This window comes from Manis pentadactyla, chromosome X (assembly GCF_030020395.1).
Source record: "Manis pentadactyla isolate mManPen7 chromosome X, mManPen7.hap1, whole genome shotgun sequence".
In the NCBI taxonomy this organism is placed as follows: Eukaryota; Metazoa; Chordata; class Mammalia; order Pholidota; family Manidae; genus Manis; species Manis pentadactyla.
Genome location: NC_080038.1, coordinates 1,602,702 through 1,619,774, shown reverse-complemented (window position 1 = coordinate 1,619,774; position 17,073 = coordinate 1,602,702).

Genomic DNA, 17,073 nt, shown 5'->3' with positions numbered 1-17,073 from the left:
CGTATTTTATTGTAATGTAATGAACACACAACACTGTAAGTGTAAGGTGTACAACATGTCAATTATGGGCATTTTATATATTGCAGTATAATTGCCAACATAGCATGAACAAGCGCCTCTGTTGTGTCCCATAATTGTCATTTCTTTTTTGGATTGGAATCATTAAGATCTAGTGTCTTAGCAGGTTTGAGGGCCATAATACAATGTTGTTTGTATTGATTATGCTGTGTAGTAAGATGTCCATTTTATTTATCTCACGGCTGCAAGCTTGTGCCTTTAAACATCCCCAGCCCCTGCAAGCAGCTAGTTCACTCTGTTTTTATGAGTTCAGGTTATTTTACATTCCGCGCATGAGTGAGATCATACAGTATTTGTCCTTCTCTGTCTGACTTCTTATAAGGCCCTCAAGATCCATCTATATTGGCACAAATGGTAGGATGTCCTTTGTCACGGCTGAGTAATATTCCATTGTATTTACAGACCACATCCTCTTCATCCATCCGTTGATGTTCACTTAGGTGGTTTCCATATCTTGACTGTTGGGAATAACGCTGACCATGGAGTACAGATAACTCTTTGAAATATAAATCAAAACCACAGTGAGTTCTCACCTCAGCACCCATCAGAATGGCCACCATCCAAAAGACAAGAAATAACAAGTGCGGGCGAAGATGTGGAGAAAAGGGAACCCTCGTACCCTGTTGGTGGGAATGTAAATGGGTGCAGACACTGTGGAAAGCAGTATGGAGCCTCCTCAAAAACTTAAAAAAAAAAAAAAACTGCCCCAGGATCCAGTGATCCTGCTTCTGGTACACATTATCAATGCATACGTAAAAATTCTGTGGATATCTAAGAGAAGTTGGTGGCTAATACTGTACGGTATCTGCCCACTTTGAAGGCAGCAAAATTGAAGCCAGGAAGACTTAGGTTTTTTACACAAGGTTTCATAATAACTCACAGAGCTGAGATTTGAACTTCACGTGGTTTCTGCTCATCCCAGGGCCCCACATGATCATAAATAATAATAAAAAGATGTTCACCGAAGAAACGAGAATCAAATTCTCTAAGTGCCTTCCGATGAAAGCATTGGATGTTCACCAAAACTGTCCGACGGCGAAGACCTCCAATGAGTGTATGGATAGAATTTGGGGTTGAAGGTTTTGCATTGTTTTAGAAAACTGTGATCTACTTAAATGCTGGTCAGTCCACCCTTTTCAAAAGCCTATTGTAAAAGGCAAGTCCCTGCAGGAGACCATTTTGTAAACCTGGGAAGCTACAGGAGAGATCAACTTTTATATTTCCTTGTGGTAAGAAACACGGAATGTGAAATCTACACTTAACTTTTCTAGCGCACAGAAGGGGCTTGTGAAATACAGGCACAACGGTGTCAGCCCGGGTTTAGAGTGTGTTCATCTTATAAAACTGAAACTTGATACACATTGGACAAGAGATTTTCCGTTTCCCTCTCTCCCCTGTCCCAAAACACAGAAGGCGAGGATCTTCCCTCCCAAGGACATCACAGAGAATGGACTCAGGTGTTCGTACCTAGTTATAAACACCTGGCTTCAAGCCTGTTGCAAATTTAGCTTCTGCAGTCCCCCAAGGACCAGCAAAAAACCACTAGCTGAAAAACAATTCTTTGTGAAGGATCAGGACTTGTGTGCAGGCTGTTGAAAGCCAGTACCTCTGGAAAAGGGGTGGTGGGGGGCATTCACACAAGGCACAGTTGGAAAAGCAATGTCACTATGGTAAGTGGGTTGTGAACAGTAAGTGGCCCCTAGAGGTCGGAGGTCTTGCACCCCATCTCCACTCTGCTTATTTCTGTTGAACTGATGAATCAGGACACAAATACCTGGCAGGCTACGGGCGTGACTGGCATTGCAAAAGGTACATTCAGATGCCCTGGACCTATCCATTGCATCCTGGACAGATGTTTAGATGCCTTTCTTTCTCTAGGGCCCCGTCTCTTCCAAGCCATCCCTGTGTCACCCCTTTTCCAAAGGGGAGTAGCCCCTGCCTGCTGATCTCATATGGGAAATCCATGCCTTTTTCAGAATATAATATTAAAAGTAATTGGGGCTTATCAACACATACTCTAAGGCATTTTTCTGAAACCCTTGACTGTGGCCACAGTGAGAAATAATATTTGGCAAAACCAGCCAGAACTCATACATCAAACACACATCTGAAATGAAATGTGAACAAGACAGTCCTAACCTTATGATATTAATAGTTGTGTGGAAACACTGCTCAAATATGACTTGATTAATGTTTAAATAGAGCACTGATTTATTTCAGATGACTGTTTTTTTTAATACTAGTAGGGACCTACGATATTGAATGCATGACCCCATCTCGGATCTTGCCTAGTATTTGAAAAACATTTCCTTAGAACTTGCTTGCTGTGAATCTACTTTTCCATATTAAATGGTCGCTCAGTACTGGTGATTTAAGGAGGGGCTAAACACCAGTGAGGGTCTAGAAGAAACCGGTTTCTCTCTTTCCCATAAAAATCTGTGAATTAAAAACTTGAATCCATTTATTTTTCCTTCCCATTGTTCAACATGGCACACTCCAGCTTTCTGGTTTTACATGCATTTTTACGGTTATTAAAGGTCTGTCATTATGTGGGTAATATTTTCCCCACCGCTGTTCATCTTCTCTGTAGATTTGTATGTTGAGAAAGTTAGTCCAGCTTTTACTGTTTTTCTGTTTTTGTTTTTTTACAGCCATTGGGTCAGAATGTCCACTGACATGGCATGTTACCTTTATTTTTACGGCCTGGGTGGAGTTGCCAGTTGGATGGATTTCCTTTCCTTAATGGTAGAATATCGTAGTCAACTCTAGGCAGCTGGTGCCTGGGCAACCTGCCCTGACACGAGATGTGTCCAAATCTCGTTGAAAATCCGGAGAGATGTTTGAAGTGGTTGATGCATCTCTGTGTTCTCTTCTCAAAGGACCAAGAGCCACTGGTGGAATTCCATGTGCCTAACTCCTCTGCAATTTCCAACCAGGAAATTAGCTTTGATGACCTTAAGATTTCAGCTTTTCCTCGTCAGGTATGCGAGACCCTGCAACCTGGGCCATCTACCTATGCCTCAATCCCATACCGTTATTTTCTTTCCTTGATCTTATTTGTCTGTTTCTTGACATTTTCTTTATTCATTGAAATCTGATTGTGCACTTTTTTAAAATGTTCCTTAAGTCATGACGATGAATAATCCTCTTCCTAGGCTCCCCAAAGGATAGCAGATTGGACTCTTTCTACCCAGGCAAAGGACATGCTGATAACCCACTTAAAAAAAAAACAAAACACACACACTTCTTTTTGAAAGCTGTGGTTAACCAAATTTGTAACATTGAATGTTTAAATTATTTAAAACAGCTTTAAGTACTGTAATATTTAACAGTAGAATATTTAATTTGCAAAGATTATGTTTAAGTTTCAAACATAGCACAGAAATAAAACCTGCTTAATCGTGCATAAATTCTTGCTGCTGTCAGTATTGTTATGTAGGCTGTGTGGTGGTTCCAGGCTATATAAAAGTACAGATGCAGTTTTTCTGTTGTTTGCACTTGGCCACTCCCACTTTATCGACTATTATGGGCTAATGACAAATGCTATGGTATTCTGATAAAGAAGTCCCAGGGGTTCCTCATCTTACCCTTTCCCTTGAGCCCTACCAATAGCTTACCTTTTCAAGGTCGGCCCCTAGCTCCATGGCTGGTTTCTGGGATTCTCTGTGGGTCTTTGTTACACAGACAGGAAAAAATACATACATTGCACAACCGAGGTAGGTAATAAAAAGCAAATGCTTCAAAGGAAACAATGCATTGATTCCTATGCATATAATGCCATAGTAACCTTAATATTCAAATTCTACCCTTAAAACAGATTTTCTCAACCTTTGCACTATTGACTTTTGGAGCCAGATAATTCTCTGGAGTGGGTATCCTGTGCCATCTTGAGCAACTTCCCTGGTCTCACCCCACCCAGGTGCCAGGAGCACCCCTCCCCCTAGTCATGACATCCAAAAATTGATAAATATCCCTGGGGGGCAAATTATACTCAGTAGCAAAGTACTGTCATAAGTAGATAGGTAGGTAGATAGACAGACAGACAGACAGATGATAAATAGAGATATATGGTGGGTGGGTGGACGGGTGGAGGGAAGGAGGGATGGGTGGGCGGGTGGATGGATAGGTGGATGGATGGATGGATGGATGGGTGGATGGATGGATGGGTGGATGGGTGGGTGGGTGGGTAGATGGATGGATGGATGGATGGATGGATGGGTGGGTGGTTGGGTGGATGGGTCTATGGGTGGGTGAAGAAAGAGATGTAGATACATAGAATGTTTCACACTAAGGGTTTCTCATTCTTGACACTACTGGCATTTGGGGATGGTGGCATCCTCTGAACTGTGGGGTATGAAGCAGCCCCCTCAGTCCCCACCCACCAGCTGCCTGTAGCCTATCTCTTCCCACAATACTGACAAACAAAAATGTCCCCAGATAGTCAAATGCCCCTTGGGGGCTCAGTCATGCCTGGTTGGAAACCATCATCTTAAAGAACACGTTGAAGATCATTTTACAGTTAACAACAAAAAGCAAAATGAGAGAATCAAGACCTCAGCCAACAGCTTCATTTAACGTTTACAAGGTTGATGTTCCTGCCCAAGCAAGGTCCTGAATCAACAGACGACTCATCACAATTTGCAAACTAGGAACATCCCACCGATGCAACAAACCAAGAGCATGCACATTTCTGCTTCTCTGGAATTAGAGACACCACAGAGAGAAATTGCAAACCAATTCATCCAGCCAGAGGGCTGCCAACATGGCCAAAAGGTGCCTCTCAGCAAAGAATTAAAAGAGGGAGAAAAGAGATATTTAAGGTCTCCAAATGCAGTCTTCATGTTGCAGTGGACATGCAAAGGACGTTTTTTGATGGATGCTGTGTCCTTTCTCTGATTCCATCTTGGAATTTCTTCTACCACCAAGGTTTGATCTTCGGCACAGCTGAAAATATTTAAGTGAGCAGTGTGGGGGATCGTAAGCAGAAGGGGGATGGTTGAAAGACCCTGGATTATCAGTCTTTGCTTAAGTATCTTCTCAGCGAGGGCTCCCTCCTGCACTGTATTTAAAATTTCTTGTTTGGAATTAATTCCTGCTTATACTCCACCACTTCCCCTAATACATGCATGGTATTTTATATAAAGCATTGTATAAAATGCAAAAACCTTAATTTGCTTATTTTAGGCAATTGGATAAATAGTTACACGGCAACTTACTGATGAATTAGGATCAAGGCCATCAGTGTAGCTGAAGACACAGTAAGTCTCTGCATAGTGACAGGGACTAAAAGCACTCTCTAATGAGTTACACACTTCCAGTATTTATTTTTATTTCTCTCTCTCCCCTGGCAAGTCCATGCAGGCAGAAGATTTGGTCTGATCTTGTTCAGTATTCCATCCCTAAAGCGATCCTTAGTACACGAAAGCTGTGTTCTTCATAAAATGTTATTAATGACCCCCTGTCACTATGCAGAGACTTACTGTGTCGTCAGCTACGCTGATGGCCTTGATCCTAATTCATCAGTAAGGTGCCATGTAACTATTTATCCAATTGCCTAAAATAAGCAAATTAAGGTTTTTGCATTTTATACAATGCTTATATAAAATACCATGCATGTGTTGCAAATTTGTGCGTGTATCTGATGTGTGTGTGTAAGATCAGTTTCTAGAAAAGGAATTGCTACATCTGAAAGATTTGTAATTATTTCTGAATCAGGAGCTGCTATTTTGGCAATAGGATTAATTTAAGGAAGTGACATCCCAATATTGTCGATCTGCATTGCTTTACTTGTGAGGTTTAGTGTGTTTCATGCATTGTGTACATTTGCATTTCTTTTGTTGAATCGCCTGTCTGTTGCTCATTGTTTAGGACCAGGACTCAATGTACACTCTTCCAAGTTATGCCCTTCTGTGTTTTTCCAGTTGTTGGGACAACATGATGTAAATAAATAATTCCAGCATCGCCAGTTGTTTATAATCCTATAACTGTTTATAATGTCTGTTTAATGTTGATTTTCCCAATGCTTTTAAGATCCATAAAGGCAGGACTCTTATTTGTCCCACTGGCGATCGTATACTCAGTAAGTCACGTGGGACACACACACGCACCCACCCCCATATTCTGTAACCATAGAAACCACAGAAACCTCGTTTCTCCCATGTGATTCAAGAATCTGCTGTTCCTCACAGCTTACAGTTCGAGAAAGTCTGCGCTTCTTATGCCAAATACAATTCCCACCATGATTGGTGAGAACCTACGGGGAGGATCCATTGCATTTCGTTGATCTTCCACAGAAATAAACTGCCAGGGACTTAATTTCTGTTTGGACCCAAGAAGAACCCTCAGACGAACGGATGTGAACTCCATTTTCTCCTGCGTTGTGTCACGCTGGCCTCAGGCCACTTTTATTCCTCAAATACTTCCTCTGCCAGGAGTGGGTGGTGGGTGACTACTCACAGGGGGCAGGCAGAATTTTCTAAATTCTTCATTCTTACATAATCCCCCAGGATGGGTCGGGGACTGGTACTGGGCATGTTTTCCACATAAGTGCTGGCATGTAGCTCAGGTCTTTGCAGCTCACTAGCATCTAGAATTTCCCAAGTCCAGAACAGCAAGGATGTCACAGACTCAGGTTTGCAATTCTGGTCTTTTTTGAGTCTCACATCAGCTTACGTTTCCATGAGAGAAGACAGCGGTGCTCTGAACCTGCTCTTGTCCGGAATCCCTTAGGTGAGCTTGCAAAGAAGTAACAGGTAGATAGAAAGCTGTGGATGTCTTGAGAAGGGAGGGATCGGAAGTGTGGGATGAGCCCTCAGGACAAATGGGACAGCCGTTTGTGGCTCAACAGATTTAAATTTTTAGTTCTGCCCAAGGTTGATGTTCCTGCCCAAGCAAGATCCTGAATCAACAGACGACTCATCGCAATTTGCAAACTAGGAACATCCCACCGATGCAACAAACCAAGAGCATGCACGTTTCTGCTTCTCTGGAATTAGAGACACCACGGAGAGAAATTGCAAACCAATTCGTCCAGCCAGAGGGCTGCCAGCATGGCCAAAAGGTGCCTCTCAGCAAAGAATTAAAGGAGGGAGAAAAGAGATATGTGACTCCATCCCAGAGACCTGGATGGCTGAAGGTCTCATTCCACAGTGAGATAACCGTATGTGTACTTACAAGTGACCAGCATGGACTGTCGGTGAGGCAGACAGCACAGGTCAAAAATACAGGAGGCCCGGTTACACTTGCATTTGGGGTAAATAATGAATAATATTTACATTTTAAGTATATCCTGCGTCATATTTGGGGCATAATTGTACTCAGGGGTATGCTGTATTTTCAGCTTGCCAAGCCAGCGGCCGTCCATACTGGGCACTGTTATACATTGTTTGTGATGGATGAATAATCATCCAGCTGTCTTCCATGTGCTTTTAATCAAGATGAAGTCTAAATAGGATAGACGTAAAGAAAACAACTCCTAACAAATAAGAGAACACACCTCCCATTCAGTAAAGAGAACGGGTTGGCGGAGAAAGAAATTGTATTTTAAAATAACCCAATGAAGGATACCATGAGCAAAACCCTCTCGGGATGCCCTAAAGTTCTTTGCTAACCATGTAATGCCCTTGTCAGGGTTGGCATTGATCCCAGAGCCGGTAAAGCTCTCCCCATGTTGGAGAGAAAAAGCATGTTGCACTTGTATTTGTGTCTGGCCATTCACTGAGCTCATTCTCTGCGAGTATACGGCCCTCCTCGTGGGAAATCCTGAATGACTTCACCGTAATGTCGAGTAACCACCAGAAATCCGTCTGTGTGGCTTTAGCAAAAGTTTTTTTATATTCTCACCCATTAGATTCTCACGCTCACCCTGCCTGTGCCATGCATGGAAATCGTATTTTGTGTAGAAAAACAAACAAGAGGATTCACTTCCTACTGTCTTTAGGGTTTTGTAATGATAAGTAAACAGCAGTTTCCTGGCTGTCCAATATTTACACAGGTGGACTTTATTTCTCTGGGCAAAGGAAAACACTTTAAATTAATAAATTCAATGGCTTTAAATTCTCTGCAGCATTTTTTTTTTTTTTTTGGGTAAGACAGTGACCTACGAGGAACACCTGTACAACCCAGGAAAGGCATACCAGCTTTAAATAAAGTTGCTTTTCTTTGAAACAAGCAGCCAGCCCCACTGTTGCAAACGCAGTAGGCATTCAGTAGCCCTGGCCTCTGTTACCTAGAATGTGTGCGCTTGGCAGATGAGTCGGGGGCCGCCAATGAAAATGGATGCATCCACAGGGCTTTGAGGACAACAATATTTACTGAGGTTCTCGCAAAAGGACAAGCCACCGTATGAGTCTCCCCATTATCTGGTGCTCACCTTTCTGATCTTAAGAGAAATAGATAGGAGATGAGTATTTATGAGACGTAGCCTGGGTCCTGTGGAGGAGCTGATGGAACCGGGAATGTCCAGAACTCACAGGATGTCCAGAAGGAAGCATCATGTGAATGGGCTAGTGGGAAGACTGGAAGTGCTGAGAGGACGCCCCTCTGTGGATTCAGTACATCAACCCCTTGCCACCAGGGGTGCTCAGATCAAACTCCTTCCAGCTGCTGACGACTTGAGTCAGCTTCTTGCAGAAATGCACTCACTGGAGGGCCACGTGCAATGGGTGGGAACTCCAGTCGATGGCATGGCTCCTTTTCCTTGTTGTGCATGGACACATCTGGATTTCATCCCTCTGATGCTCAACCGTGGTTTGAATGAACTAAAAGGACGTGTGAACCGGTCCTCATGGTATAAATCTGCCTCTCGGTTACCTTACGTTGACGCTGCTTGTGGAGCAGAGGACCCTGGGCTTCAGAGTATTCGTGTTTTGATAACTTTATTTGCAGGTGGCACTGTGAGCCGTAGGATGCCTCGAGGAGGGAGGAAGGAAGGAAGAGCATGAGACAGGCCTTAGGAGATGAGGTCCAGATGGTTCAGGGTTCTCCTGACAGGGAGAGCCACGCGCTGGCAACGGGTGTGTGCACGACAGATGGCAGGCGGAAACAGAGAGTCACATGGAGAAAACGAGGGCTGTGCATGCAGGAGGGTGGACCCCGACCTGATTGGGTGGATTCCACCTCTTCTCCTTCATCTTTTTCTGCTCTTCCACAATGGTCACTGTGGCCAAAAACCTGTCCAGACTGTCTGCTACCCGCAAACCTCTCTTGGCAGGAGAAAGTTAATACGAATATTGCATCTCTCCCCTGTTTTGAAATACTTGAAGTATAGATATACTGTCGCATAGTTGGACTATTCAGCAACATGATTAGGTCTTACAAACATTTTGTTGACCGAAAGACGTTCAGAAACAGCATGAGATTTATGGCACACTATTTATGTAATCAGAAAACACATCTTCCCAAGGCCACAGGACATAGTTTACAAGCCACAGGCATCGTTAAGGACATGTGTCCAACAGATTGCAGCAGGGGACGTGAGCTGTGGGGACTGTGTCAGGATCCGGATGAAGAGGGGAGGACACACATTAGCAAGGGCGGGTGTTGCAGTGAGAGATGGCGATTATAAGAAAGGCAGTTACCTCGCCTCACGGTGCAGTGGTCCACAGGAGAACGTGAACCACAAAACTACATGAGGGACTGGAATTTAGTCAGGTAACCGAACATGAAGAAGGGAGAGAGGAAGACCTGGGCAGAGGCTGGAACTTAAGCAACATATTGGATTTAGCTTAGGGCTTCTCCCTGTTGGCACAAGTGCAGAACAGGATCATTGCTTATTGTGGAGTGGCTGTCTTGTGCATGGCAGGGTGTTGAACAGCATCCGTGGTTGTACATCCTACTAGCTGCCAGTTGTGACAGACCCCAGTTGTGACAACCAAAACTGACTCTTCACACTGCCACCCATTGGAAGATGGGCCCAATGGCTCCCCTTGAGGATGGCAGATGCAAGGGAAAGCAAAATAGTGTATAACATGGAGGTATCCAAAGAGGTTGCGTGTCTTGCAAAATACTCGGGATTGTAGTTGAGGCACGACAGCCCAAGCAGGGACTTCATCCTATAGGTATGGGGTAGAAATGACTTGAATGCTTTGAGGTCTTCAAATATGCAAGGTCACCTTTTCTTGGGAAAGACATGAAGGAACATAAGTGATCCATTGTCACAGGGATGCCTTGTGCTCTTCCCCATATGCCTGAGGTTATCCAGAGCTGGAAGTTGGTGGTTGTGGTGTGTGTGCATGCTCTAAAATTTGCCTTCTAGAAATTTCTGCTTTGCTTCCACCACTCCATCCTTCCTGCCTTCTTCTTTTACCTGAGGATGGAGCCCCAGGCTTCACCATTCATTTTGTGTCTCATCATCCCTTCCCTGTCAAAGCTGTGTGTGCTGAAGACATCATGTGTCTGTTAGCGACACAGGCGGACAGACATACACCGGACATGAGACTCCTATAAAAAACCCTCACACCTGGGCCCTGGGCGTACGAAATCCACATGGTAGGCATCCAGATGGGAGAAGCCAAGGAGGGAAAGAAAAGATACTACATACAGAAATTACAGGAAGAAAGCAAGGCCAGAGGCGGGATTGGGAAGGGGGCTGGCATGTACCAAATTTGGGGAAAGGGGCTGGTTGGTTGGAGAGGTTACAACCAGGAGTGCAGGGTGCCAAAGGACTTTGCAGACTATATATGTGGTCTCCACAGTGTTTAATGTTTTATTCAAGAAAGCACTTTGAATTATAGAAGTTAAAATTATGCATTTGGATAATACTTTATACTATATTATTATTATATTATAAACTACACTGTCCAAAATTTTTTAAATGTGTGGTTCAGCCAGCCAGCATTCCAGCACATGAACTCTTGTGTTAGAACCTATTTGGTGTGACTCCAGGTCTTAACATTCACACCTGTTTTAGATACCAACCTCCCTGCTGGGCCCAGTGGGCATTTGACTATGTAGATGCTCAACTATCACTATTTGCCATCCACATTTTATTGATAACAATCTTGTCTATTCGGCTTAGCTTACTATTTTATCATTTCAAGTATGTTGTGTTTGGTGTCTTCCCATTGTGGTTATTTCTGCCATATGAATTAAGGTTCAGAATGAATAGATTATTTGTAATCTCTTTAAATTCAGGGAGCTTCTGTCATCTGTTAGCTCTTCTACCGACTCAGAAAAGCTTTCTTGGACTATGTCTTCTGTGATTTCTTTTTCTTGATTAGGCTTGCCTCCTTGGATGAATCCTCATCTTGGGGGTCGCTGCATTTCTTCTTTCTATGAAAGCAAAATGCCTACAAAAAACTCTTAACCATTTTCCTTGTGTTAAACTTTCCCTTGGAATCTTGCACCGTCTGTGTTTGTCTTCTGCTTCTAGGACTTCTTTGCATGATCTGAGGTTGGCCGTGTCCTGAGAACATTCTCCTTCATCAATCTAGGTTTTCATGCCTATGCATTCCATCTCGTTTTCAGAATGTTTCTCATGCTTTTTGCAAGAGATCTGCTTGAGGAATAGCCATTTCTTTGTCCACCTTTAGAGTCCCTCCTTTGCAGAGGCAGGATTGCATCCTCTGTTTACAGAATTGGTTGGAAAGAAAACTTAGCCGGTATTGACTTCCCTCAAAAAGTATATACCTCATGTCTAGCCTTCGGTTCTAAGAATACCTACTCCGTGGTTACCCTGATCTTGTAACTTCCCCATTACCCTTTCATTTTAGTTTTATCTGCCAAATTCTGGATGGGACAACCTCTTTGGTATTTTGATTAGCTTGTTGCATTCTGCCCAGTGCAATCCTTTGAGAATCGGTAGACTTAATATACCCAATCTCATGTTTCCATTTTATCTAAATGTTGGTTGGTATTTCTTTATGAATGTCTCCAAATAGGTCTTACCAACTATGTGAATTTCTGTCCTTATGTTTATTCTGCACTGTGACCCCCCAAAAATATGGTAAGACTCAATAATTACTTGTCTCTTCATTGCAACTGGGAAAAAGCGATTTTCTTGAAAAATAAGTAACAGGCAAGCTAGAAAATATCCCACTCTGTACTTGTCCTCAAGAGAAAATGTGACATTTTTTTATGAGATCTTTCTGGGTAATGAGTTAGTATCGCTAACAAAAACCAGGGGGAGTCACTTCAACAAACTTTACCAAAAAAAAGAATAAAGCCAAAAATAACTCTTTTGAAAGGGTCTTCTTTTTTTCTCCAGATGGACCCAATAGAAATGTGATTTTTATATGTCCCATTTGATGGCCTCTGTGGGATGGGACATTAAAATAAAGACTGGCCCCTAACCTTGAGCAAATCTGCAGGAATGCACCTCCACCAAAATGACTACACACGTGTAAATGTGGTTGGTGCCTTTAAGTGCAAGCAGCTATCCCTTGCAAACTGCTGGGCGATGGTCATCAATTTGCAGATCTTAGGTGTGGTTTATCCAGAAAAAAGCATCATGTGGACTTGATTATAAACCAGCCTTGGGAAAGGACCAAAGCCATTTGGTAATTGAAAGAGTCAGGATCTGACACTGACTTCACATATTTCCCTGACTTGGCTCTGCCTTGCTGGCAGTGATTTTAGTTTCCTAAGGATTGCTTGAGTCACACCATCTGTCTCTCCACCAGCTCCATGTTGCAGGGTGTAAAGTCAAGGCTTTTTCATCCGAAGCTGCAAGAGACCTCCGATCACACAGAAAACTCGGACGTATCCATGGCTCTGGAAACATGGATTCTCAGGTGTGGAGAGAAACATGCATTGCTAGATCCTGTCCATGTGAAAAGTAAAATTCACCAGACTGTTCCCAGAGGCAGTATGTCCTGGGGTTTGGCGTACCTATTATCAGCAAGGCTGGTTTCAGAGATGAAAGACAGTAATGAGTTTACAGTCCAAGTATATTTCTCACTTCTTTCACGAAGGTAGCATTTGGGGAAGACTTCATAATATTGAATATTTCAGGTATCAACAATGTATTTAAGAAGCCCATATGAATTGGGCTTTTGCTTATCTCATCTATAGAGTGCCTTTGGGGTGAGAGCAATGTGGTCAACCTACACAAATAGGTATGGGGTGGGATTTCAAAGGGGGCAATTGATTAGAACGGGATTTTGTAGGTCTAACAAGATTGGCTTGGTTCACCATTGTTTTCCTTCAGCACCTCCTGCCATTTTTATCACCCAGTTCAGATGTATGATGTGTGAAACCCTTCAGCTCCGATGCTTGAGACATTGACATATGAGAGTCATTACAGCTCACAGGGAACATATCGGCTATTTCTTCACAATTTAAAACATGCAACTTCTGACCCAGAGGAATAGCCCAAAATTTTAGCCATGGGTGTGTTGACTCATAGCCCCCACAGAATGGAAGGCAGTGCTGCAAACAGATGGCCAAGTCCCTTGCAAGACTGAAAAGCGACTCCCCATAAAGTTCATGACCTTGAGCTCTGACACCTCATTTAGAAGTTTGTATTTGCCCTACAGTGATAGACTCAAATATATTTGCATAGCTTAATAGAATCATAGGACTTCAAAGAATCTCTGGACAAACTCTTCCTTGATTCTATCCAGAATTATATACAAACATCCTAAAATGCTTGGAACACCAGTGTCCTAATGATGAAATCTACCTAAAACTTTCCTGTGTGGACTTTGTTGTGCTCTCAACAACATCCCTCCTTCTACTGATGTGCCAGGAATGAAAGACGGTCCCAATAGAAGTCAAAACACAGAACAAACACAGAAAAAAACCCAACCACAAAGTCTTAACATCAATTGCAGAACTAATATTTTTAAATGCATTAGGTGCGAGAAGCACTAGAGATCAATGTCTGGGGGTTGACACGGTCGTGTGAAAGATTTGATCAACATACCTCAGTGGCTTCCAGCTTTCAACAGAATCAAGTACCTCCCTCTCAGTTTTAGTGACAAAATGGATGCGTTTCTACATGTATTGCATTTATCACCTTTATTATTATTATTCAATAAGAAGGTTACGTATTATTCTAATAACCTGCCCTCCAGGACCCTGGAATGAAATGTTTTCCTTTTCTGTGCATCTGCCTTGCTTGGTTCCCAGCATGAACTGACTCATACTTTTGACTCTCTGTGTCTTTGTATACAAGTAAAACCCATTTTTCAGCACCAGCTGTACATGGGTGTTCCTCCCTAGAGATTTCTTGAGTTTTCCTTCCAGGAAACTCTCTTCAGTTCCCATAGCGTGTGTGCCAGGTCTCACCTGCCAGCTTCTGAGCCCCATTCTCCCTTATTCCCAGCTAGACTGTGAAGCCCACATGTGCACAAGTAACACAACAGCCCCGAGAATACCAGCTGAAGCCATGTGTGAAACAAGCCATATCAAAGAATATTTTCCAGACACGTGGTGTCCAGATGGAGCAGCCCCTTTTATTTCTATTTTAAAAATTTGCTTCCACTGCAGAAATGAATGTTCAGATGGTCGATGCATACGGGGAGGGGGGTGCTGTTTATAGCCAACAAACACGGGTTCAGCTGTGTTGAGGGAATGACCTAACCCATTAAATATACATGTGTCCTCTGAACACATGAAAGCAGACTGGGAATGTCTATCATGTGGAGCAACCACTACATTCCTCCCTGATGAGTTCCCCTCTGCCACATGGAGCCTTCGACTTCCTGCAGAGAAATCCCCTTTATGTGGACAAAAATACAACATAGTCCTCCTCTTTTCTCTTACGAGAGCCCTGTGGGTTTTGCATTTGACTTCTTTATGGTATATCCTCCCTTCTGGTAGCATAATGAATCTCAGGGTCAAGAAAAAGATTTACTCAAGTGGAGACCAAAATCTAGACTAGAAAGTGTTAAGTGTGGGTGTGTCTCTTTTAAGTCGTGAGCAAAATCTGATTCTTCATGGGAAACCCTACCACCTTCGTATTCATCAACAGTTGTGACTTTAACAGAGTTGCTGTGAAGAGTGATGTCCAGATTTTAATGGAAAAAAACACAAGATTCGGTCAACTACCGTGGATCTTCTTTCCCTCGTTTTCACAGAACACTTGGTCTGCAACGGAGCTTAAACGAGTTTTTATTCAATAAGTGCGGTAATGACAACTCACGCTTTGAGCTCATGAACCCCAAATTTCTCGAGAAGGCTAAGATAGCTCTTCTCTCCCTGGGTCCCACCTACTCTCCAGCTACGTCTTCGAGCAGATGCTTCTACAAATGTGTCAGAAGTGTGACTTATCCTGCAAAGCCTCCACCTGCAGGGCTGCAAGCCTCTCTTGAGTATCTTTAGGAATTGCCTTTTTCTGATAAAACCTTTCCCCATGATGCTGCATTGCTCTCCTGTTGCGGCATTATATCCGTTGGAGTGCTGATAAATCAATGTCTGAGGGGACTTGGGAGCTGCGATTGATCTAGTATGATTTCCCTCATGTAAGCCCTCCCTGCACCATGGCCAATTCCCAGATACCCAGCATGAGGTGATGTGATGGTCACCCCCCGAAAACATGTCTAAGTCATAACCCTCAGATCCTGTGAATATAGTTGGTTAAAGGTCCAAGGGGGATGAAGTGGCAGATGGGATTAAGGTTGCTAATCAGCTGACCCTTAACATAGGGAGGTGATCTTGGCTTATCCAGGTGGGTGCAGTGTAATCCCAAGGAATCTTAAAGGTGGAAGACGGAGGTAGAAGAGGAGATCAGAATGACCCTATGTGCAAAGGATTCAACCCACTATTGCTGGCTTTGAAGACAGAGGGAAAGTCCATAAGCCAATGAATGCAAGATAGACTCTAGGAGTTGGAAAAGGCAATGGAATCGATGCCACTCCCCAGCCCCCAAGAATCTCCATTAGGAGCACAGCCCTGCCCACACCTTGATGTCAGCACAGTGAGATGGGTCTCAGAATCCAGAATTGCAAGAGAACCGCTGTTTTACAGTCACTCACTTCATGATAATTTCTCAGGGCAGCCTTAAAAAACTAGGCAGCTTCCTGTACTGGGGGCAGGGGGCCGGTTGTTTGAACTCACCAAGCACCAGTTTGCTCATTTAAGGTGGGAATCTGTCTCCTAGAAGGGTTGTCAAAGTCAGCTAAGGTGGTTGAATGTCATATTCATCCCATGGGACGCACTGAAAATGAGTAGGATGAACCCTAGGGCCCTGATGGAAGCAGGGAGAAAAGAACCTCCACGAACAGATTCTCAGGTGTGTCAGTCATCTTTGGCTGTGTAACAAATCGTCCTGAAATGAAATAGGTTAAAACAATGTAAACGGTCTACACTCATGGCCCTGGGGGAGCAACACTTCAGAACAGAAGCCAAGAATCCTGCTAAAATCCCCCAGGGCATGTGACAGCTCCTTCCTTCCTGTCCCATGACAGAATTTTCTGGTCCCAAATTGCAATGGTACCCAGTTTGAAAAAGACCCACCTTCTCCAAAGCAAAGATGATTAGGCACATCTTTATCTCCCAAGTTATATCAGGCTATAGTTTTTCTCTTTTTTTCCCAACATATCACAGGTGATCTTTTTTTTTTTCCTAGCTTCCCTGCCATTTCATTACTATTTTCCCAACAGCTATTCACCACCCAGCTTCAAAGCCAAACGGTATGGTTTAAGCTCTTGTTATAGCAATGACGTCCTGCTTCGGGGAGCAGTTTGTGAATCAGTCACCTATTGCTGCATGAAAGATCAGCCCTTCCATTCCTGCTTTAGTATCACCAATACTGTATTTGCACACAATTCTGTGAATCAGCCACATGGGCTGGGCTCTGCCGGGAAGCCGTTCCTTCAATGTTGCCCAAGATGGCAGCCAACACAGCTGCCATCAACCAGATGGTCTGGATGGGACTGAAAAGTCTCTAGATTCACACCCATGCCTGCTGGGTGGTCCTGCCCATGAGCCTAGAGCCCTGAGAGCACCATGAGAAGAAGGTAAGGTTGCTTCTTTGAGATGAGCAATCATGCGGTATCACCCAAATCAAGCGGTGGTTGACTTTAGCTGCTAAGTATTGGGGTTATTTGTTAT